Source organism: Rattus rattus, chromosome 1 (genome assembly GCF_011064425.1).
Source record: "Rattus rattus isolate New Zealand chromosome 1, Rrattus_CSIRO_v1, whole genome shotgun sequence".
Classification (NCBI taxonomy): Eukaryota; Metazoa; Chordata; class Mammalia; order Rodentia; family Muridae; genus Rattus; species Rattus rattus.
The window spans coordinates 178,471,564-178,497,960 of record NC_046154.1 but is presented as its reverse complement, the minus strand read 5'-3'; the positions used below and the strand labels follow the sequence as shown (position 1 = coordinate 178,497,960).

Sequence of the window (26,397 nt, the reverse complement as noted above, 5' to 3'; positions counted from 1 at the left end):
ATAAGAGAAATCCAAGTCACTGCGTGGTACTGGGGCCAAGCTACATCTACAAAGATGTTAATATGCTGACCTAGAAGAGTTGGAGTGCAGCTATGTTGGAGGCAGACAGCACTTGGCATCATTCATTTAAAAATTCAAAAGTCATGGGGAGAGTACTCTTAACAAGCCTGAACTAGCCTAAAGAAGAGAGAGGCCCACTATGATTCAGAGTTCATAGCTTATGAAACACCAGGCCAGATGAAGTGATAACACCTCCATTTGACTTCGAGAAACTATTTCTAGGGCCAAAGAATAAGTATTCCTACTTCCTGCCAAGAATGTGTTTACCAGACGCCATCTTGTAACGTCTTACGGAAATCTTTTTCAACCTATTTGAGGAAATGCATTACTTTATTTTATTGTCTTGGCTTCAGATTCTTTATACAAATTCTCTGGATTCAGGGAATCCAGAATGTTTTCTCAGGAAGCAATCACTCGTTCATTAACTTGAAAACATTTACCTTAATCTCAATGTTTTTGTGAATAGTTGGTTCTCTTCTCTAACTGCCTACCTGGAAGGAACTTCTACACTACAAAGCAAAGAAAGGTTCCCCCAGAACAAGAGACTACACCATAATTTCTAGTTCGTTCATGAGCAAGAGGGAAAAAAACAGACACCAAAATACAGAGCTACCAAAGATAAGCCTCAATCATTTGCTTAAAATCAATATAAACAAAAATATTCCCCTTGAACAGCCTCACAGGACAACTGAGAAAACCTGTTACATTAAGCAAGGCACTGTCGACTATAAAAATTCTTGGGAAGGAAAAAAATCTTGATTTTCTGATGCAACAAACTTACACAGACACACACACAAACATATACACTCACTTATACACAGATACACACATACAAACACCCACTTGCACACAGAAACACCGGCTCACACATACACACAAACACACACATATACTCACTCATACACAGACACACCTACTCACACACAGACACATCTATTCACAGACACAAACTCACACTCATACACTCATTAATACAGAGACACACAAATATACACATGTACACTCACACACAGAAACACCCGCTAACACACACACTGAAATGCACACATGCACTCCCTCATACACACAGACACACCTACTCACACACAGACACACAAATATACACACATAGACTCACTCACACACAGATACACAAATATATACACATAGACTCACACATACACACAGTTACACACAAATATACAAACACACATTCATCCACAGATACACACGAACACAAATACACCCAGACACACATACTCACAGACACAGAATCGGAAATGTCAACCCTGTTTCTAGATATGCCCCTTTCCTTACCGCAGAGATGTGGATAAATTCTTTATCTTTGAATTTCAATTTTCTCATTTTTAAAAGAAGGTAAGTTGAAAATACTATTTCGATTAATCAGATCTTTCTCCTTTTAACCATCCATGAGTTTTCAAAACTGATACTAAACAAAATTTTTGTTACAATATCATGAAGAGCACAGAACCATATTTAAAAGATTTCCTACTTCCCATCGAATTTAGTAAATGACATTCTCCCCAACAGTTCAAGAAAGATTCAGGTTCTAAATATCCTTTGCAAAATTAAATTTTATGAAGAATATGGATGAAGCCTCAGGCCTGAGCTCTATCCCATGGGAAGGAGGGGAGGAGTGGGGGAGGACAAAACTAGGTTCTAAGGGACTTTCTGTTTTCATCTTCATCTTCTTTCCACACGCATATGTCACTTTATGGGTTCCTATTCCCTCCAAAGTGACTTTATTTATGATTCATATCCTGCTGACAGTAAAATGTTTATAGCAGATGATCCCACCACTAACGTTAGCTTCAAAGGATTAAAGTCAATTACGGCACTTAGGCTAACTTAGATTTGCTCTAGAACGATACGCCATGAACCCGATGGCTCTAACAGGCCGTGAGATTTCCACGTAGGAACCAAGGATCTTGCTAATGCTCAACTTCCGCCGCTCCACCAGCTCCTGAATGCAGATAAGCTCTGATGCGAGGTTTTGCATGTCCTAGATCCAATACCTAGTAAGTCAGTCCCAGATCTCTTAGTAAAGGAAGAAAAATTCAGTGCACATTCCCAACAGGTCTATCTCTCGTCAGGGATGGTTTCTGAGGCTAGACTGAAAACACAAACAGAAACGATGAGGAAGAAAAATAGTGCCACGTTTCTAGGGAACTCACCTCTGATGACACATTAGATTTCAGGCAACTGTGTAGCAGCCTGGGCTTTCTCCCCCAATTTGCCCCCATCCCACCACCGTCCCTAAGTCCTACATACTCCTTCCTTGTCTCTCCTTACTGTCAGCCTTATAAAACTTGAGCATCTTAAAGTGTTGACTCTTATCTTACCTTCGCCCTCTTCTCCAACTCCCACAGCACATTTTCTCCCCTCTGAGCACATGGTACCCATCCTCACCTCTGTAGCATCCTGTGCTATGACAGGATTCATATCCCCTATTGCATTTTTATTGCCTTGGTTTGAGGGGAATGGGTTTTATGCATATAGCCTCTTTGTGTGAGAAAGTCATCGTTATCTCTACCCTGGTCACGTAGGACAAGGTTCTGTCTCTCTTAACCTGCTTAAAGGAATGTTTGTTTGGTTAGTGTTGAAGTGGTTATAACACTTAAAATCTCTTAACACCAGAAGTTGGTTCGTACCCAACTACATCTCAAAAAGTAAAGATATCCATTTACCTAATTTATTTTTAAAATTAAAGTTTTCCATTTTAAAAGCATAAGGTGTGATATAATTAGTTTGTAAACATTGTGTTATACTCTCTTCCTGTAAATTTCTCTAGTCCTACGTGCTCAAAAGCCTCAGTTTCCCCATAGATCATTATGAAATGAAGAACTGATGTCTACTGACGGAGAAAAATTCAGGTCTGGATCCTGGATGGGGAGTGGTGAGAAAAATCTGTTCTTTTGGGGAGAAGTCATTAGTTTTTAGAGAAAAGGGAGTCCCTGTTTCCAGAGACCATCAATCTAAAGGGACATGAGTCATCTCCTACCATTTATTGAAAACCAAGAATCCGTCAAGGACAGTCTAGCTACATAGCCTAGGCTGGGTACGTGCATAACTGGTCTTCCTAGTGACTTTCAAGCCAGTCAGAGCTACAAAGGAAGGAAAGAAGGGAAAATAAAAGGGAGGGGAGGGAAGGAAAGAGGAGGGGAGAGGAAGTAAGGGAGACTGCATGACTTACGTCTGACGTTTTTAGGCTCTTCTGTAGTGGTACTACAGGACCTATTTTTAGGATTCTTGTAAAGGCTAAATGAGGAAATGTTCATAGCAGAGCCCATACTATACTTCAAATAATTATTGGCTAATATTTATCTCTTAGTTATTAACTACATACGTATTGAGTATTGATTTTGCTGTAATTTTTAAAAGCCTACAAAATAGACCCTATTATATAGCCCTGAAAGCAATTTGAGATTTAAAGAGTTCAAGACTGTTTGTACTATTTGTATGTCAGAACTCCCTGGACAAAACAGAACTAATAGAATGTGTACACGGTTATGAGACTTACTAGATTGGCTTATAAGGGTCAGAGGCTACCTCGTCCCCTAGCCGTCTTTGATGGCTGCTCTTAGTTGTCACCTTGATTGGAGTAAAAGATGTCTAGAACTGATAAAACACATCTGTGTGCCTTGGAGGACATTTTCAGAGAAGATTGACAGGTGAGTCAGAGCCGTGGAGGATGGGGAGTACCCATTCCCCGGGTGAGTAGCCCTGCTCCACAAGCAGCCAGCATGCAAAACAAATGCGAGAGCATATCACTGTGCACTTCTGGCAAGCGCTTCTTTCTGAGTGTGTCTCTTGCCTCTGCTGAGATCCTCTGCTGACACTCCAGCCTCTTCTGCCTAGCAACACGAATTCCATGCCAGTAACCTTGTAGGCTATCAGTGCTGGACTGAGAATGTGGAGTTTCCTGGACTGGGCAATTTCTGGTTTCTCTGCTGCTCCAAATACAGAAAAACATTGTTAGATTACCCAAGTCCTGTCATGTAAGCCATTCTAAATTCCCTCTTTTTTTTTCTCTCATTAAACTTGATTTAATGGGTCTCAAAATTCTATGACAGATTTTTGTTTCTATTAAAAAGTACTGATTTTGAAAACTAATAACTTAAAACTGTCACACACACACACACACACACACACACACACACACACACACACACACACAAATGGTCCACAAAACATTCTTTCGTGCTGAAGGTTTTACAATGCATTGTCATCAATAGTCTTTTACTATTAAACTTAAATGGCCAATTGAGACAAACAGTTCTGAGACCATTCTTCCCCCCATGGATTAAGACTGGGGTGGCAGGTGTTAGGGATAATATTCATTTATATTCATTTAGCCTCTGAGCTTTCTGGGCAGACTTGGTGACTTTGCCACCTCCTGCAGCCTTCTTGTCCACAGCTTTGATGACACCAACAGCACTGTCTGCCTCATGTCACAAACAACCAAACGACCAAGTAGAGGATAGTCAGAGATGCTTTCAGCACACGTGGGTTTGCCAGGGACCATATGGCAGCATCGCCAGACTTCAAAAATTTGGGGCCAGCTTCCAGCTTCTTACCAGAAGGACGATCGATCTTTTCTTTAAGCTCAGCAAACTTGTATGCTATGCAGGCCGTGTGACAATCCAGAACATGAGCATAGCAAACACTAATTTAGCCTGGATGGTTCAGGATAATCACCTGAGCAGTGAAGCCAGCTGCTTCCATTGGTGCGTCATTTTTGCTGTCACCAGCTACATTGCTACGTCTAACGCCTTTGACTGACACATTCTTTACATTGAAGCCCACATCGTCCCCAGGAAGAGCTTCACTCCCATGGTGCATTTCAACAGACTTGACTTCAGTTGTTACATTGACTGGAGCAAAGGTAAACCACCATGCCAGGTTTGAGAACAAGAGTTTCCACTCAGCCCACAGGGACAGTGCCAATGCCTAAATTAGAAATGTTTTGTATAAATAGAGGTCTTATAATACATGAGACATAATTAGTTAAGTCTTACACTTCAAAGAAATTCACTTCAACATTCTACTTAATGTTCTACTTACCCCAATTTTATAGACATCCTGGAGGGGCAGTCTCAGAGACTTGTCAGTTGGAAGAGTTGGTGGCAGGATACAGTCCAAAGCTTCCAACATCATGGTGTCACTGGCACTGCCACCTTTGTGGGTGACTTTCCACCCCTTAAACCATGACATATTAGCACTTGGCTCCAGCATGTTGTCACCGTTTCAACCAGAAATTGGTACAAATGCTACTGTGTCAAGGTTGAAGCCAATTTTCTTAATGTAGATGGTGACTTCCTTAACGATTTCCTCGTATCCCTTCTGACTGTATGGTGGCTCAGTGGAATCCATTTTGTTGACACCATCCATTAGCTGTTTCACACCCAGGATGTAAGCCAGAAGAGCATCCTCATAGGTCTGCCCGTTCTTGGAGATACCAGCTTCAAATTCATCAACACCAGCAGCCACAATAAGGACAACTCAGTCAGCCTGAGAGGTGCCTGTAATCATATTTTTGATGAAGTCTCTGTGTCCTGGGGCATCAATGAGAGTCACATAGTATTTGCTGGTCTCAAATTTCCACAGGGAGATGTCAGTAGTGACACCACACTCACGCTCAGCTTTCAGTTTGTCCAAGACCCAGAAACTCTTGAAGGAGACTTTTCCCATCTCAGCAGTCTCCTTTTCAATGGTTTTTTTGTTGATTCCACCACATTTGTAGATCAGGGGACCGGTGGTGGTGGACTTGCCAGGATCTACGTGTACAATTATTACAATGTTGATGTCTTTTCCTTTCCCATTTTTGCTTTGAATTAGCAGTGGCTTTCACAACACCTGCATTTTGACAGCAAACCCGTTGCAAAAAAGCTAAATTCCCTTTTATAAAATACACGAATACACAAACATAGACGCAAACATACAAACACATACACAGACACATATATACATATATCACACACATCTAGACATATCACATATATAGATATACACATATATACATATAAATATATACACAAATAACACACACATTCTATTTGTTCTGTTCCTCCACAATACGGCTTCTTAAACTTTTTCCACATGTATCCCATCTTGCCTAAAAATATTTTACACAACTTCAAGTGTATAGGTATATGGAATAGGTATTTAAATCAAATATTGACTGATAAGAAATTTGCTTTAAAGCATGTACTTAGTATACATATACATTTGCCATGTATTAAAGAGAAAAGCAAATTCACATGTCAGTGAGATGGATAAACTTATTTTTGTATAAAGAATTAAATCTTAGGTGAATATTTGCTGACTGAAAACTTAAGTTTATAATCAAGACTGCTAAGAAAGCTGCTTCACACACACACACACACACACACACACACACTCACACATACACAGTACATAAGGGAAGAAGTATATTTAGAGCTGTTTGAGACATTGTTGAGATTTCTGTTCTAATCCTAAACCATGGCTTACTTAGTGACTTTTTTTTTTATTGAGCTCAAGTCAGCAACTCAGACAGCAAATTTTTAAATTTAGGATTCGAATGCAATGTAAATGTGTATAATTCGGGCTAAAGAATGGTGGCAGAGGAATGCTAAGTCTTTGTTTTATGTAAATAAATGATTACATTTCAATAACAGCAGAGAACTTTGTATGCACAATAAAATCCCAGAAATTCGTGACACAATAGACTGGACTCTGAACCACTGTATCTCAGTATTTATTACACTGTATAGCATGATGCCACATGTGTGTAATATAAAGTACACACACTGTACATTCAGAACTAAGACTACAATGACGCCATGTAACACAGGTGTCTTAGTTAGGGTCTTATTGCTGTGAACAGACACCATGACCAATGTAAGTCTTATAAAGGGCAACATTTAATTGGGGCTGGCTTACAGGTTCAGAGGTTTGGTCCATTATCATCAAGGCAGGAGCATGGCAGCATCCAGGCAGGCATGGTGCAGGAGGAGCTGAGTTCTACGTCTTCTCCCGAGGGAAGCCAGGAACAGACTGTGCATTCTCAGGAGGGTCTCCAAGCCCACCCCCACAGTAACACACTTCCTCCAATAAGGCCACATCTCCTAATAGTGCCACTCCCTGGGCCAAGCATATGCAAACCGTCACAAGAGGCAAGTACTAAAGATTCATTACCTGTTTGATTTTGAATGAAATTTTGGCTGCTGTACATTCAGAAGACTTTTACCATTGCCAATTTTTTTTATGACTCCTCCTGGCACACTCAGAGTTACATGAGCCCATACGGAATGCCAACCCACAGTTGAAGAAGCTAGGCTCTGGAGAACCATGTGCATTCCAATGGCCATCTACAGGAAGCTAGATGAACCAGTAGCTGTTCAGCCCAAGAAGTTGAGAGCCTCAGAACAAAGGGACCAAATGGTGCAAACCTATCTGAAGTTGAAGGCCTAGCTCTCCAGACAGTTGATGGTGTGAGCCCTTATTCATTGCCTGGGGAAGACGGCGTGTGGGATCTGTGGATTATAGATAGCAGCAGAAACAGAAAACACATTTGCTCAAGAAGAATCAAGCTTGTATATTTTGCTACCTCCCGCTTCTTCTGAAGTTTAGTTACATCGGTGCCCCCACCTTATTGGTCATCACTTTCCACTCTACATTCCCAACAAGCCCAAGTCTCTGAAAACACTCTCACCGACACAGCCAAAATTGTGCTTTACCAATTCCCTAGGCATCTCTCATGGTAGTCAAGCTGGCCCAGGATTGGCCATCTCTCTGTTCCCGTGAATGCCGATAGCTATTCCTCTGGAGCTGAAGCAAGTGGGAAAGGTTTCAGACAGCATGTAAGAGCAGATTTTCCTATTTGTAGAAAAGAGTTCTATTGTCTTCTTATCTTTAGTCCCCCTTATTTTATCATCATTATCCAAAATGATAAGTCTCAAGAATTACCCGGCCCAAAGATACTCCTGTAGCCCTGAATCCTTCCCAATTAAAAGCAATTATGGAATATGAGTATAATTCTAGAATATATCCTTTAAAAGGAAAAGATATATTATTCCTTATTTCTTTTTGTGGTGGCTTGGATATGCTTGGCTCAGGAAGAGGAGTTATTAGGAGGTGTGGCCTTGTTGGAATAGGTGTTGGAATAGGTGTGAAATGTTAACAAGCCCCAGAAAGACCACCAAAGAGCCAATTCTAATGCAATCACATTAGGGTCTCTTCATTTAAGCTGGAGCTTGGGCTCCCCCACCAACCCTGACACAGGAGGAAGGTGGAGAAGCCTTGAACCCTCAGCAGGACAGGGAACAAGTGAGGGGTGCCCAGCCTGGCAAGTATCTAATAGAATGACTATTGTAAGCTGACAAGTGGGTGCTCTGAAGCAAGACCATATACAATCAAAAACAGTCTGAAAATACATCTGAAACAATCAGACTAATCTTTGATTAACTATCGCTAGGAAGTAGCTAGGCAGTAACTCTGGCCAAGGACAAGCCACGGGGTCCTTCCTGGTACTTGGGTATAGCTTGGATTTAGCTGTAGGTGAAGATCTCAGTGCCCCCCTTTTTAAGATGGAGGCCAATCCCAAGATGGAGTAGGTTTGGTTTCTCAAAAGGAAGTAGTCATTATGGGGGTAGGCAATGAGACTCTCCTCCTAACCAGGTGGGAGTCAGTCTTCTGTTGGCCTTCAGAACAAGATGTAGAACTCTCAGCTCCTCCAGTACCATGCACGTCTGCCTTCCTGGACACTGCCATCCTTTCTTCTACGATTACAATGGACTGAACCTCTGAACCTGTATGGTAGCCTTAATTTAATGTTGTCCTTTATAAGAGTTGCCTTGGCCATAGTGTCTCTTCAGAGCAATGGAAACCCTAACTATGACTCCTTGGAATAGAAAAGTGATGTCTGCAACACCAAGTGGAGACACAGCAATGAAAGGCACATCCACGAAACAGTACAGGAGAAGGTTAGAGGCATCCACGTCCCAAATACAAGGAGCAGAGGCCCACCATATCAGCTCTGACTTGCCAACTGCTGGGCTTTCCACGGAGGCAGAAAGAACACTCCTACTTTAAGAAACTGTGAGTCCTATCCCTTCTAAAGTGTAGCACTAGCATCTAAGTGAGGCGTCAAGAGGCAAGCATACACATCCAGGCCAGCAATCTGGAGCCCCGTGTTATATACTAGAACATGTATACTCCCCACACCAACCCAATCTTTGTACCTAGGTCACATGTCATAACAATCGAGCAGGTTGGTTCTTATCCTTCTTCGTCAAGACTTGTGAAAGAGTAGCTGCTTGTGCATCTACTCACTTTCCGAGATGACACTGGACACAGTCTGCTCAGGGCTGCAGCCCACATTCTTGGAGCAGGGTATTACATCTGGAGACTTTCAAGGATGAAAAACTGCTCATTTTCCTTTGCTCTTGCACCGAGCTCTTTATAAAAAGCTTAGCAAGAGAGACATCCCACTTCTACCTTCTGTCTTATGATTTACATGCAGAGTAGGCTCGGGTAAAATCATTTCTGCGAGATGATCCTATCCAAGCCTATTGTGTGCACAGCAGAAGGGTAATTTTGAGGGTTGAACTGTTCCCGTCCTCATTCATGACCATACCTGTGATAAATAACATTGATTGTCAATGTGGAAGGATCTAGATTGCTCGGGGCTTGTGCGTGAAGCAGTTTCTAGACTGTGTCAACTGAGTTAGGAAGCCCCACCCAGAGGAACTGACGCTTTTCCATGGACTTGGGTCCCAGGCTGTATCGAAGACAGAAAGTGTGTGAAACACCGAATTCTTCTCCTTCTGCTTTCTAAATGCAGACACAGTGGGACCAGCTCCCTCACACTCCTGCCATCATGACATCCTCAGCCATGCATCATGCACTCGAACTATAAGCCCCTCCTTCCTAAAATAAACCCTTCCTTCCTTCCTTATATTGCTCTTGCCACGTGTTTTGTCACTGCACTGAGAAGAGTAACTAACACCATGGTATAGCATCTGTATCTCAGAAGGGGACTGGATTTTGAATTAGTGTTTTAAAGATGCAATGAAGTTCAAATGAGGCCACAGGGTAGACCCTCATCCAACATGACTGGTGTTAAAGGAGAAGAAACCAAGTCACAGGCAAACATAGAGTGAAGACGATTTGAACGCCCAGGGAGACATTGGTTTCTACAAGCCAAGAAGCAAAAGCTCAGAGAAAACCTGCAGGCACCTTCATCTTAAATGTCTAAAGAATCTGGGACTCAATGGAAAGAAATCACTGTCTAAGCAGCCTGGTGGACTGATCTTTGTAGGGAAGCTAACACAGTGAGACAAAATGGCAAGCCCAGCTCAAAGAACAAGGATCAGAAAGGGGAAAATCAAAGCCTTAACAGGCACGCACACACACACACACACACACACACACACACACACAGAGAGAGAGACAGAGACAGAGACAGAGACAGAGACACAGAGAGACAGAGACACAGAGACAGAGATAGAGACAGAGAGACAGAGAGAGGCTACCATTGACTTTGTGTGTCAGAGGCACACTCACCAGAAACAAATACATCACATTTATTAATTTGGGGTAGGAATTGAAACAACAAGCCTGGCCTTTCAAAGTCTGTGACCATTCAAGCCCTAAGGCAACCCCTGGAACCCAAATCTTCCACCTACCCAAAAGAGCCTGGGAAAGCAGGCAGTTGCCCAGGACCTGCTTTAGATGTGACCAGAATGGCTAATGCAAGAAGACAGCTCTTCCTTGAAGGTAACATCAACTGCTTCCAGATGCTAAGCAGGAGAGTCTCTCCTCTCCCAGGGACCAGACTTCTTCCTTAATTCTGCTCCAGCAGGACTTGGTGACCGCCAGAGCCCAGCGACTGGACAGACTTTCCCTTGGCTCTTTTTCCAAATGAGAATTTCCCTGGCAGTTATTATGTTGCCGCTGCACTGGAGCATGCTGGGTAACATAGGGCCGGAAGATTACTGAATGGAACAGAACTCTATTCTGACAGAGAACATGCCTCGCATCCAGATGGGGATCATGTTCTCCCTTTTAAGTATGGGAAGAAGGCACAGATATGTTTTCACCTGAATGGAACCTCGTAGAGACTGTTGGGTTATTCTAAATGTCTTTCCCCCTTCTCCTTCCTTATTAGAACTCAAAAATTTAGTCAACTACTCAGCTGCCCAAATTAGAGTCCTACTACAGCCTCTTCTGAAGCCCAGGATGGCCAGCATCATGAGCAGACAAGAGGTAGACTTCTTGAAGGGAGGATATATACCACACCCCCTATTCCTCTCATTTTTTCCCTTAAGGCTAGAGCCTCACTTATCAGGACAAAGGTTCCTCAATAACACAGAAACTTAGAGCTGGGCATCATGGCACATCCTTCTAATACTTGGGAAGTAGAGGCAGGAAAATGAGGAGTTCAAGACTAGCCTTAATACCAGAGTGAGTTCCGGGGTAACTTGAGCTACAAAAGATCCACATCTCAAAAAAAAAAATAATTTTTATAAAGAAAGATAAAAAAAAGTTAAAGGCAACCATGTTCCAAATGGCTGAAAAGCCACAATATGAATGTTTTATATGAAAGAGAAGCAAATATATGTCTTAAGTAAACAAAGGATATTTTTAGATCCCTATTTTTCTCATCGGGACTTGTCTTCTGAGTGAAGACTGGTCTATGTTTCCTTGTATCTGTAAATGTGAAAGAAAAGACTAAGAATAAAGCCAGAAGCACTGAGCAGTGGCCCTCAGGAGAGGAAGAGGCAGGTAGATCTCTGTGAGTTTGAGGCCATCCTGGTCTACAGAGTGAGTTCTAGAACAGCCGAGACTACAGAGAAAACCTGTCATAAAAATAAATAAATATTTATTTCCGGGCAGAAAACTATCATATGATTCTTAATTCTGTTTGGTTTAGGAAATGTGTCCCTTTATATTCCACCCTACCTGTGTTATAAAAGAGCCTCTAAAAAGTAAAGGATACGGAGAGAGAGACAAGAAGGAAGTTGAAAGCAGGAATGGAAGCGATGTCCAATGGCTAGTTGGTGAATGCTGAGAGGCAGACGAGGCTGACGAGGCCTCTCTCAGTGCTGCCAGTGCTGCGCTGACAGAGAGTCAAGAGAAAAGATAACAAAAGATCTGTAGCCTAACATGGCTGCGTGGGTCGTCTTCTCCCTGATCCAGGCTTCATCCATCCATACTCTCAGAGTGCAATGATCAACTGCATAAATTCTCACCTTGGCTCAGGGATAAAGGAAAGAAGAATGGAGTCTTTTCTCAGTGTGTTTTGTACAGACACGCTCACCAAGAGGACAAGATTCTCACCTGCACCGTTCACTCTTCTGCTGATAAGAAGTGATAAAACCCAGGCACCGTATTGCATGTTCTGTGTCTGTGTGTGCATAGGTGTGTGTGCATGCTCACATATTAGGTACACACATGTGTAGATGTGTATGTGTAGTTGGTTTTTCATACGTGAGTGCACGCACGCGCACATGCGCACGCGCATGCGCATGCATGAGGAAACCAAAGGACAACCTCAGGTGTTTGTCCACCATAGCTTGTTTTTAAATGTTTTTGTCTTCAGACGGTGCCTCTCCCAGGCCTGTAGTTTGTGGCTAAGGCTAGGCTGGTTTCAAACCATCCCCAAGGATCTGCCTATCTCTGCCTCCCCAGTGTTAGGACAAGCACTCACCAGCACACCCATCATGTTTTCACAGTGGTTCTAGGGATTGAACCCACATTGCTTTGCTTCCATGGTAAGCACCTTACCAACTAAGCTATAAACTGTGTTATTGAGCGTGTGACCTGGCACAAGGCTTAGAAATCTCTCTTAGGGTCACAATACTGGTGGTACCATCAAAGAATATATGTCCTCATCTAAATTGGACTATACAATCATATACGACAATCCCACCTCCCACCAGTAGGCAAAGCTTTTTCAGTGTTTCATTTGTTAATAGTAACTGAGCCAAGTCAATGTGTGCTTGGCTGTGAATTTAGGGAGTTATACATACAAAGGAAAGAAGTACATATTACTTAAGGGAACTAACTGAATTCAACTAGAAGTCACTCCAGTAGCCCAAATGAATATAATTCTTATTCTAGCCTACTGCATTAACCACAATACTCTCTACCTCTAGCTATAAAGTGGCTTACATCAATATTTAAATCCCTTACATGTACTTCTCTAGTGACTCAACTAAAGAGCGTATGGTTTCAGTCACCTGCTAAACATACGGCATGAGGTATGAATTCACTTATTTGAACCGTAATATTAAAGGATTTTCTTGAATTTCAATCATTCAATACCAGGTTACAATTTCAATCCAAAGCAGACATGCCCTGGAAACTTAAGAGGCCTTTTCAAAGACAAAGAAGGCTTCTAACCTGCTCACAATTAGCCATTACATGCTACTAGGAGCTGTTTAATTGGGACTGCCAGTCTCAATTAACCAACAAGAAGGGAATGAAGACTGCATACGCCAAATGAGGTACACATGTTACCAATTATTCCCATTAAGATTGTAATGAAATTGTGTGCTGCTTTGGTTTTTCTTTCTTTTCTGGGTCCAAGAACTTACATAAATTAAACTAGCGGGGGCGGGAGTGGGGGGATGCTAGGCGTAAGTTTTTCTTTCCAAAGGGTGAAAGAACTTCTTGCATCCAAACTCCTGCTGCCGTAGCAATGGCTTCCACTCCCAACCTCAGCAGTTTATCTGCAGTGAAACTGATCCAAATGCCAATGAGGCTCTCAAGAGATCCAGGTGGGCCTTTGTGAGGTAGCCTGGGCTCACTCCTCTTTTCTTCACTGAGTAATAATGGACAATCCCCCCCATTTTTCGCTTGGAAACAAGGGTACTTGATTCTTGATTTCTTTGCTGTGCTTTGCTAGGTTTCTGGCTGGTGGTCTTTAAAGACTTCATCGTTGGTGCAATGAAAGGAGAAAGAAGAGAATGTCACAGACTTCTTTAAGCCATTGATTCTCAGCCTGTGGGTAGAGGCCCCCATAGGGAGGCAAGTCAAAAGATGGCTTCTTTTTTCTTTCTATCTTTCTTTTTTTTTTTTCTTCAATTTTCTCGTCTCTTGCGTACTATATCCTTATCCCAGTTTTCCCTCCCTCCACTCTTCCCAGTTCTCCCCCCACCTCCGTTTCCCTCAGATCCCCCTCCTCAGGTTTGCCTCAGAGAAGGGCAGGCCTCCCAGAGATATGGATCAAACACTCCATAACAAGATGGAATAAGACTAGGCCCAAACCATATATATATATATATAGAGAGAGATATAGATATAGATAGATAGATAGATAGATAGATAGATAGATACATACATACATACATACATACATACATACATACATACATACATACATATATCAACGCTGGACTAGACAACCCAGTAGGAGGAAAAGGGTTCCAAGAGCAGGCAAAAGAGTCAGAGACACCTCCACTCCCACTGTTAGGAGTCCCACAAAAATACCAAACTACAAAACCATAACATATATGTAGAGGACCTAGCACAGATCCATGCAGGCTCTGTGAATGCCACTTCTGTCTCTGTCAGTGCCTTTGAGCTCTGCTTAGTTGATTCTATGGCTGTGTTCCTCTGGTGTCCTAGACTCCCCCTGGCTTCTATAATCCTTTCTTCCTCTCTTCAGCAGGAGTCCCCAGGCTCACAGGAGTCACCTAAGACCACATACATGTCAGTTACATTATATTCATAACGGTGGCAAAATTAGAGTTGTGAAGTAATAACATGCATAGTTTTATGTCCGGGGGTCCCCACAAAGGAGGAACCGTTTTAAAGGGTCTCAGCATTGGGAAGATTGAGAACCATTGCTTTAAGCTAAAGGATCTGCCACTTCTGTCTGCTCTTGGAGCCAGTCTTATTAGCCATCCTCCAGAATTCCACTTCGCACTTGAATTTCCTGGATCTGACAGCTTTAAATTTTATATTTAGATGTGGGTTTAAATATACACATCTAGACGTGCATCTGTTTAAATATAGGCTATTTTTAAATTTTTACATGGCACCAAGCTTTTGATATAAATTGGTCAGAATCCAAAGCGGACTACAAGGGGAGTACGATCTTGAATGTGTCTCGATGACACTAATCATTAACATATTTGATAATTTCCCTCTGAAGTGAAAGAACTTCAGAAATGCACATGTATCTGGAAATCATAAGCTCTATTCTTGCAAATGTCTCCGCTCCCTCCAGACACCACTAGGACAGCAATGCTCTTTAGGCAGTGTGTCCGCTTGGCTTTAACAGCCTAAAAGAAAAGCCGAGAACCTGTTGGACCTTGCTCACAGAACATGGAAATACTCACATAGGCAGCTGACTTGAAATTCAATAACTTCTACAACTCATCCGTATCAAGAGCACTGTTGAGTTTGAGTCTATGAGCCTAAATGTTTTCTCCTGAGAGCCAGACCTAAAATATATTATTAGGGTTTGTGACACTTGAGGTCACTGGTTGCAACCCTGCCTGTGTGGTGAAAGCAGCCTTGGGCAATAAGTAAGCAAATGAGACTGGCTGTGTTTCAATAAAACAAACTAGGAGTCCAGATTTAGCCTAAGGGGTCACAGTTTGCCCACCCCAACCCCCATCACCCTAAAACTGCCCATTCCTTTTGATCTTCTATTTCACCATCCCAGAAAATGCTTTGATGGGAAGCGACACAAGTTTAGGATTGAATGAAATGATCTGGAAGCATTTGAAGAACTTGATAAAAACATTGATTTGCGTGCCCTTTACCCCGAAGCTTAATTTCGTCCATCGTAGTTTCCAGGAATGTGATTTACTTTCCTCTAAATTTTCCCCCTGATGGATTTTAATTCAAAGATTTGTGATTTCCTCTTGTAGATAATGAGGCCAATTTCTCCAATAGTTTTATAACATCTAGTTATATCGGCTATCTAAATCAGAGTCATAGTGCTAGCTGCTGAGATACTGAACCCTAAATCTCAGGGGCTCAACTCAGTCAGAACTGTGTTTCGGTTTCACATGACTCACCCTCCTGTATTTTATACCTACAACTTCGAGACTCTTGAACAGCAAATGGGGGTGGCATACCCTCTCTCGTTGCCTCTCCTTGCAAAAGAGTGATATGAGGTACTTCTGCAAGGCTTTCATTGGCTGAATAAAATGTGTGAATGTTTCCAACCTAATTGCAAGGGAGACTAGGAAAAGAGAAGGCATGTGATCTGACATATTTGTCAATCAAGACCATGGCTCTCCCTGAGACTCCACAACAAAGCAGATGCCCAAACTGTTTTGGTCATCAGTTAAAGTCAACACTATGTGGAAATAGCTTAATGTCCAAAATTATTACTTACACCTTGCTTTTTGGAAAGGTTAGATCCTTTGAATTATAAAATGTAACAGATTTTCCAAGTTAAATTAGATCTTTTCTGAAAATTAATCAGAAATTATCAGTTTGGTGTGGTGGTACACTCCCCTTTAATCCCAGTACTCAGGGGGCAGAGGCATGCAGATCTCTGAGTTCCAGGCTAGCCTGGTCTACAAAGCAAGTTCCAGGACAACCAAGACTTATTACACAGAGAAACTCTGTCTTATGGGAAAAAAATTAACCAGAGAGTTGTTGCGTAAAGTAAAGGCTGTTGTGATCTTTGGTTTCTAAATTAGATACACACAGATAGGCGTCATGGCAAAAGAAAACAGGGCTGGGTAGATTCACAAATTGTCTTCATGATTGCAGTTGCCAAGGTTGAATGTTAGTTTGTTTATGAAATATTGTGTGTCACCATGACACACCACTTTAGAAGGGCAATCAGAAATATAGAAGTTACTAGTTCTAACTTAGTATAATAAAAATCCACTCCTGAATCTCAGAGGAAGGGATAAGCAGATGAATGTGAGGTGTCTTCTTGAATAGTTAAGAGACATGGACAGCATTTCAAATATTATGACAGTGAAAATTTTAAAAAGAAGGGAGTAGAAACATTTCTGTTGTGGTATTATAGATTTTAAAGTACATATGAGAGAATACACACATACATAGCAGGGAAGAATAATTTTAAAATGATACATTACTTACTTTAAAATAACTGAGAGATAGGATTTAGATGTATTTACTACAAATGATAGACATTTAAGGTGGTAGATATATGAATAGCCTGAGTTCAAATCCCTCTATATATACACGTGTAAAACACCATACTTTATCATGTATATCTATAGATCTTATATCAATAAAAAAAGAAAAAATACCAAGAAGAGGTTTCTACTAAAGCAGAACAGATATTAAGTAGATACTGGGAGAGGTCCTAAATATTTAGGGAGCATGTCTTGTATGGAAACTAGATATCATATAAAACTATTGATTTAGAAAGACTTAAGTTCTGGCAGGCACAAAAAGAGGTACTTACGAAGTCCATAATTTTATTTAGTATTGAAAGGAATGATCTAGAAGGGTAACCTATACTCTATAATTGTCCATATACATTATGATTTTTCAAAGTAAAAAGGTAAAAATAAAAAGGAAATGCCGGTTGACATAGAGTGCTGTCCTTCCATGAGTAGGCCTTGTTTATGACGAGCTATGACCGGAAGCGTTGCACAAGAGTGCATCTCTGATAGACGTGTGTGTGGGTTCCATGTCAAGTTGCTGTTTAAACCCTGCCTCTCAACCTTTCATCTCAGGGCCTGTATCCAACCCCTTTATTTGTTAGCCTGATAGAACTCTCAGCCTACAGCTTACCTTTCCGGGTACTGATCCACTAAACACTTGCTCATCCACTACGCTACTATTCGGCTGTTTCACCATCTCACGGGAGGGATCTGACTTATAGACAACTATAGTTGTGACAAAGCTGACCATTTAACGTCGGCCTCACTATCATAATGCTGAGACTTTTTCAGAACTCTGCAAAGCCACAAAACCTAACCATCAAATAAACCACATTTTTAATATGAAAGGAGTTATTTCTGATCCATTTGCCAAGGAGCTATATCACAAATAACTCTTGCACTGCTATAGTACTATATATAATATAAATATATACTATAGTATATATTTAGTGAGTCCTCGGCATTTCCAGTGCCTTTAAAGAAAACATAAGGATATTTCCAGAGTATTAGTTCAGAAGATTTTTATTTTATTTTATTTTATTTTATTTTTTACCGTTGGGGATGGTGAGGATATTGATGATGATGATGTTGTTGATTATAGTGATGATAATATTCCTTAATTATATATAGATGGTCATTTTACCCCACCCAGAAAATGCTTTCTTTAATAACGGTGACATTTTGAAAGGAAAGGGAATTTTGTTAGACTATTTTTATGTCTATAGACTTTGTATTTCACAGTGACAGAAAGCTTTTGTGTAAGATTGATCCAAAAGAAAATAGGTCAATACTTTACCCTATATAAGTCATTGAAAATGTTAGCAATGATCTAATAGAAGTTCATCAAATTGCTGTTTTTGAATAGTTTATGTGCATATGAAAAGAAAGCAGACATATCAAAGAGCCTCCTTCAAGCATCTCATTATTAGGTGGTTTAGTGCTATTATATTCGTTGATTAAAGCATATTACAAACAACTGACCTTTCACCCAATCATTAGCAAAACACTGGGTGAGATTTTACTACATCGGGGCCTCTAGGTTCACAGGTCACAAACACTGAGAATGGAAGTGATCTGACCTTGAGGGAATCATAAAAAAATTTTTTTAAAAAATTTAAATAAAAAAAAAAAGGCTTTGTTAAATGGATGGCCAGAAAAAGGAAAGAAAATTTGAGACAAGTTTTTCCCAGGGTCTCTTCCTACACCCTCTGTTTCTAGCTGCACAGAAATGGCAAAGGCTGCTCATCCTTGTGTTCTTGGAAGAACTGGGAAGACATTTGAATGATAGACATTCCCAAGGGATGCATGGGTTGTTGGCTTTGAAATGGCATAATTGCTCCTCACAAGAACTGCACAACAACTTTTTGTTCATCTGTTGAACTTTAGTTACCATAAAAATAACCTGTTTCCACATGTCTTTAACTCATGCTTGTTGACAATAGCAGATGACTCATTGAGAAATGAATTTCGGCAGCTTCCGGATTGCCTGGTGGATTTTTATGACTGCCTTTTTACAGGGTCAAGGATCAGCCATGTGTAACCCGTTGGGGCCATTACTGGGTTTAAACTCTGTGGCAATTGCACTTGCTACATCAGTCATTTAATTGGTTCAAGAAAAATGCCAAGGAGACGAAAGTCAACAACTACATTCTCAGTGTGCCTCATCCCTAGCAGTAAAAACAAATGAGGAGGGGCTGGCAAGGGAGGGCACGCAGATAGATGAGCGGTAGAAAGCATTACCAGTGTTATTGCACAGTCCTCAGAACACAAGGGACCTTCCCTTTCATAGCCACTTCTCAAAGCCTGCCTGTGCACTTAAATAAAAAGCTGGAAAATAGATTTATTTGCATCATAACATTGCAGAAGCCAAATGTGTTACTTTCCTGGGAAAAGAAAACCAGGCGGGAAATCACGTGAGCAGTTATCAGATGTCAAAGGAGAGAATCTACTTCTTCAGATACCTAACCTAACAAGCCTTTCCTTGCACTGTTCTCCATCGGACACCTGAAATGGGTCTTCAGAAGATCTTTTATGATGGAGACACTAAATTTCTAGTTGTATTTCCCTCCATTCTTGAGCATTCTCGGGTAAACATACTAGCATAACATCTTTTTCTCTTCACTAAAACAAACAAACAAACAAACAAAAAATTATCATACAGCAGAGCATCAAGACACTGCCATGCTCTGTCATATAAATAATGCCTGAGCCAAAATAGAAATCATTTTTAGACTGGGCTTACAAAGGATGCCCATTTAATTTCATTTTATGTTTTAAAGTTGCTCCCATGGTGATTACATTTTGATTTTTTTTATAATCTTATGCTCCTACTTTGAGAACGATTATGGGGTCTCTCTAAGGAAAAAAAAAAAAAAAAAAAGGAGGGTTTGAGTTTAAGATTACCCTTGAGGTAAAAAGGAAAAGCAACAAGATCAAAGGCAAAATCAGTCCTGAGGGTTTCAGGGTCTCTGAAAAATTTGTTCTCTTCCCCAAACATCAGGTAGAATAAATCTACAGAACAGATCTTTACTTAGCTTGATGCAGTCAAAACAGTGCGAGCGATCACGGATGAGTAGGGATGCTCTGTTCAAACACAGGCTCAAAGGATTCCTTTTTAAAAGGTCCTTAGAACTTCTGTAAGTAAACTTTCAACTTTTCATTTAAAGAAAGCAAGAAGTTAACGCTAGTGTAAGACAATTGTCTACCAAGTCACTCTCCTGGTGGAAAAAATTTTTACATTATTTTTATTTCTTTTTTTTTCCCCCTGGAGCTGGGGACTGAACCTAGGGTCTTGCGCTTGCTAGGCAAGCGCTCTACCACTGAGCTAAATCCCCAACCCCATTTTTATTTCTTTATTCTAGAATTATGCATGTGCTGATCAACAACCTTCCCAACACTGAAAAGATGAACAGAAGGGAGTGTTCTCTTCCAGATAATTACAACACATATGAAACCAAAAGGGGGGTGGACCATATGATCAGGAGGGCTTTAGGTATCTATAGAATTTAAGACGGTCCCAATTAAATATATTACTGAGTCACTTATTGGGCAGGGGAAGAAAGACAGCCTTGTGAAAAGATATGGTTCCTTTGGCTTTATATTGTTAAGAATCACAAAAATGCAAATGAAGCTACACAATGAAAGATTATCCAGACTGCTGAGCTGAACTTACCAAGAAATATATAAGGCAGCAATGGTGGCACATGCCTTTAATCCCAACACGTAGGAGGCAGAAGCAGAGGGATTTCTGTGAGTTCCAGGCCAGCCAGAGTTACATAGTGAGGCCCTGTGTCCAAACAAACAAACAAAAACAAATGCAAACAAACAAAACTAAGACAAACAAACAAAAAAAGTATGACTGCTGGCAAAGATACAAAGAGGTTGACCAGTTGTCCAGTTAGTTACTGTGTTCTTCCTTCAACATTACAATTTCTTCCAAAAGAAAAGAAAACTGACTTTTAGTTAGACATTACTACATGCTATGATAGAGACTCTCCCAACTACAAGCAGCACTTTCAAAACTCAGCACAAGCCTATCATGTATAATTCTCCCCCGTTTTTTTTTTGGGGGGGTGGGGGGTTGTTTTGCTTTTGGTTTTTGGTTGGTTGGTTGGTTTTAGTTTTTCAAGACAGGGTTTCTCTGTCTTATGGACTGTGCCTCCCAGATAGGATTAAAGGTGTGTCTTACTACACCTGGAGAATTCTCCTAGAGAGGAAAAGGGAAACAAGCAAACAATGAATCATCTATGATGTTTCTCATCCAACGTGTAAACATGGGCTAGTTGTTTAAGAATAACCAAAGCTAGGAGACTTTAAAATACCATATTCATGTAAAACCAAAGCAACAATTCTAGTGTATCCTAGGACATTAGGACAAAGAATACCAAAGATAAATTCAACTCCCCAGCTAAATCATCAGTGATTATTGACCATTCATAACCAGTTGTTATGTTTGCATAAAATCATCCAGCATTCTGCACTGTCTGTTACAACCATAGCAATATATAGTAAGTAGTTTACATTTAAAGTTGTGAACACTTCAATAAAATGAAAACTTCACTTCTCCAGTCACAGTGCCTAGATGTTCAGCAGCCCAAGGCCAAATCCACAGTGGCCACAGAGCTGGACAGTAAAGATACTGACCTGTCCATCTTTTCAGATAGCTACTGGGTACTGATGCTGGGTTCCCAACAACCTAAAGTTAACAACAATAACAACAAAAATAAAAACCTTATTTCATAATATTTTGCAAATTAGTACTTTACATTTGTAAAGCCCTTCATGACTTTCCTCCATGATTTTTCCAGCAATTCAAAAAATGTACCTCATTTTTAAGTTAAAACTGTCCCTCTAGTTTGAGGGGAAAAGGTGAAATCTACGAGTTAGGTGACAGAACGATCATGAATTAGCCCCAAAGGTAATAAGAACTCTCCCAGTCTCCAGGCTCAGCATTTTAGGGTACAGCACAAAGGCATACTTAGAAGTCAAAGAGAGCAGCAACCCAACTCTGATCTGTATCACTCAGGATGTGGAACACGTATTTCAGCCTTCGGTTTCATTGTCTAAAAAACTGGGGTGATCATGGCAACCCTACAAAAGTAACACTCAACACCTGACAACACTCAGGTATGAGAACAGCCCTCCTCAATATGGAGCAGGATTCCCATCTATTCCTTTTCATCTTAATTTGAAAAGCAAAGTTTTTTTATTTCAATGTTATTTTCTACAAATAGAATCAACAGACGTGGTTCATAATTTAGGAAGCCGATTTTGAATACGTTGGCATTTTAACTGTTATATACACTCTAGTCCCAGCTGCTATATTTGTGCTACCTCAGAATTTTCAGGATTAAATGGAAATTTAAATAGCATCTAAAATCTGACATGTAGATGTACAATGAATTCAAGCTCTCTCCATCCTTTCTTCTATAACCCAATGCCTTCTAAGTCTCCTTGATGTGTATGTATGGCAAGTCCTGGTCCATCAAGCCTGAATCCTGTTCTAGAATAGGTGACTTAGCAAAATTTATAATGCTACAATGATATGTAATTGCTATAGGACAACTGCTTATAGATTCCAATGGAGAGGAGTACGAAAATAAGATTAGATATTCAGATATTTACTTTACAGGAAGCATCAGCTATAATTGTTTCAATTATTGATTACCTGGCTAATGCAAATGTATATTCTATGCTTTCTTCTATATTATTTAAAAGATCATTACAGGAAGATCTTGAAACAGACTTACTTTCAGAATTATGTTGGATCCAAGATATTAAACTTAATCTACATGCCCTCAGCATATGATTTATAAACTTAGGATGGATCAGAATCTTGGAGGCAATACTATTTTAATTTATTATTATGATTTACAAACATATTTGCATTGTGTTGATCCTCAAAAGAGTTCTGAAAGGAAGAAATGATTAAATAATAACCTCAGAAATGTGGATGCTTTCCCCACCCTCCTCATGGTACTGATTAGCCTAAGAATAAGCTGCAAATGTGAACCTGAAAATGCCAATGCTTTTACCTAAACAGGTAAGTTCAGAGCTTTGTCTACAGGACTTCACCTAAAAGATTCCACTGGAGTCTGATGCAAACACTGTAAGGCCTGAAAGTATGACAGGTATTATATCTCACTTTTTACCACGTGAAAAAATGTGAAATTCCAAGAGATTACAGAACACAGATAATTGTGAAACCAGGACGACAACTCAAGTACCTTTAGCCAGTGACTTTTCTATTACCCAAGCTTACCAAGAGCAAGTGAAGCTCTTATTACAATAGCATCGAAGGTCTCATTTAATATCTTCCACCTATTAAATCAAAGGCAGTATATAAAGCAATGGCTACCAGAAAGCCAGCCACAGAGTACGGAAGCTATCAGAGGGGTTTAAAGGCAGCAAGAAGACAAGTTAGCTACGGTTATCCAGAGCACTACTGCTGAGCTGTGGGATCGCTTGCTACCTTGTGCAGGTTCATCAGTCAGTGGGAATCCAGAAAGAAGTCATACTGAGTTTGCAGATGGCACAAATTAGGGAGGAATGGCAAGAACACTGGGGAACAAAATGAGGATTCAAAGACACTCATTAAGCCCTAAGTCACATCTAACAAAAAGAGCGGATTGATGATATAAATACAACATCCTTGTATTATGGGCTCAAAATTCATATATTGAGGAGTTGAAGTATAACCCCATAAAAGAATACATGCTTGTTTAATATGCAAGAGATACTAAATTCAAGACTCAAACCCTGTACACACACACACACAAACACACACACACACACACACACACACACACACACACACACTGTCTACATGTTAAAGAATTAGCATTAACTCTCAGTCTCTGAGAATGTGACAGCATCTAGTGATTGGCTGCTTGTTCTAGTTTCATTTCTGTGGCTGTGATGAAACATAACAGAATGCAGAGGATATAACAGAAGAGGAAAAGTTTCATTTGGCTTATAATTCCAAGTTGCAGTCCATCCTATTGGGGAAGTCAAGGCATGAACTCTATAGCAGTTAGTAACATCACACCCACAATCAACAGCAAAGTAATAAGAAGCACATCATTGCAGAAATTAATGAAATAGGAGTAAGAAAAGTAATATAAAAATTAGCAAGTCTAAGAGCTTAGTTTTTTGAGATGACAAACAAGATTAACTGAACTGGTTCTACTAACCCAAAGAAAAAGTGATCCAAGTTAACAAAATCAGAGATGAGCAGAGATACATTATCCCACACACCACACACACACACACACACACACACACACACACACACACACACACACACACACACACACACACACACACACACACACATCTTAATCTTATAAGGGAATACTTTAAGGTAGAACTTAAATTATAAAGTTCTAAATAATTGATAAACTTCTAGATTCATCCAAACCCCTAAGGTTTAGTCTAGAAATAAAAACACAACAAATGAGACAGAAACAGTAATAAAAAAAAAAACTCTGACCAAAAAAAAGACCAAGTCTAGATAAGATCTATAGCCAATCTGACCAGTAATAAAAAAAAAAACTCTGACCAAAAAAAAGACCAAGTCTAGATAAGATCTATAGCCAATACTTCTTAAATTATTCAAAAATAGAAACAGAAGGAACACTTCCAAGCTCCTTCTATAGAACCACTAGAACTCTAGTACTAAAACCAAATAAAGGCAAACATACACACACACACACACACACACACACACACACACACACACACACACACCAAAGCCTACCTGCCAATTTTCCTGATGGCTATAGATGCAAACATTCTCAATAAAAACTTTCAAAATAAATTCAGGCATGTATCAAAAAGATCATCTGCTATGATCAAGTTGGCTTTGTCCTAGAAATGCAGGATGATTCAACATACATTAACTTATTAAATGTAATAAATCATATAAAATGGACCTATGACAGAAATCCCACAATCATTTCAATGGATGCAGAAAAGGCCATTCACGAAATTCAAAATGTCCTCATGAAAAAAGTTCTGAGGAGAATAGGACCAGAAGGAACATATCTATACATAATAAAGACTATATAAGACAAACTCATAGTCAGCATCATTCCAAATGGGGACAATCTCAAAGAAGTCCCATTACAATCAAGAAGATAAAGCTGTCCAATATTTTCACTCATTTTCAATATAGTACTTGAAGCACTAATTAGATCAGTAATGCAAGGGAAGGAAATGAATACAAATAGGAAAGAAGAAATCAAATTATCCCTGTTTATAGATGATATGATATGATATGTAAAAGCATAAGAAATTTCAAATAGTCTACCAGAAATCTTCTGGAAATGATCAACACTTTCAGCAAAGTAGCAGAATATAAAACCAACTGGCAAAAATTAGTAGCCTTTCTACACACCAATAGCAAACTCATTGAGAAAGAGACTGTGTACAAACTCCCATCTACAGTCACCTGAAAGAAAATGAAGTCTACTCTCCTTGGTCAAAAGCATTCCATTGGCAAGATTGTCTAATGATATCTGAGGTAGTTTAGTCTTTAGCCCTCCCCCATCTCAAACAATGAAAGAGAGACAGAGAGAGACAGAGAGACAGAGACAGAGACAGAGAGACAGAGACAGAGAGAGAGACAAAGACAGACAGAGAGAGAGAGAGAGAGAGAGAGAGAGAGAGAGAGAGAGATCCATATAATCATTTGCTGTAAAACATTATCTTCAAATACTCATGGTGTAGTCATGAAAGATGACATTGCGGTTCCTAAGACAATGTGTAGATCTCTATCCAGGCACCAGAGGTGCCCAGGCAATAGGACGACTAGAAGATGCAGAAGAGAACAAGAGCTTGCTATTATTGGTGGGATAGCAAAATCAATGACCAGGAAGAAAGTGTAATAGACATTCAACCACAGGGACTGAGATGAAGGATGCTGGTGCCAGAAATGGAGTCCTAGGCAGGGAAAGAAGGAACGCTTTAATAAGATGAACCACACCACAAGCGTTCTGCCTCCTGCACCACAAGAGGAAGGTAACATTTAAAATGAGATGGTTCAGTGGCTTACAGCAGAAAATAATGTACGTAGAAATTTTTGGTCCAGATGTGCGGCTTTGGCCACATTAAATGCTCATTAAATGTTGATTCCTATAAATATCATTCCTAACTGTCGAAAGTTTTCTATTGCTGCAACAAAGTACCATGACCAAAAAAGCAAGTTGGGGAGGAAAGGGAGAACTGGAATTCAAAACAG

General features: G+C 40.2%; 1 pseudogene; it reads right to left on the bottom strand.

Annotated features, from left to right (window-relative positions):
- Nucleotides 1-4,397: 4,397 nt before the first annotated feature.
- On the bottom strand, nt 4,398-17,907 carry LOC116913573 (annotated as a pseudogene).
- Nucleotides 17,908-26,397: the final 8,490 nt, after the last annotated feature.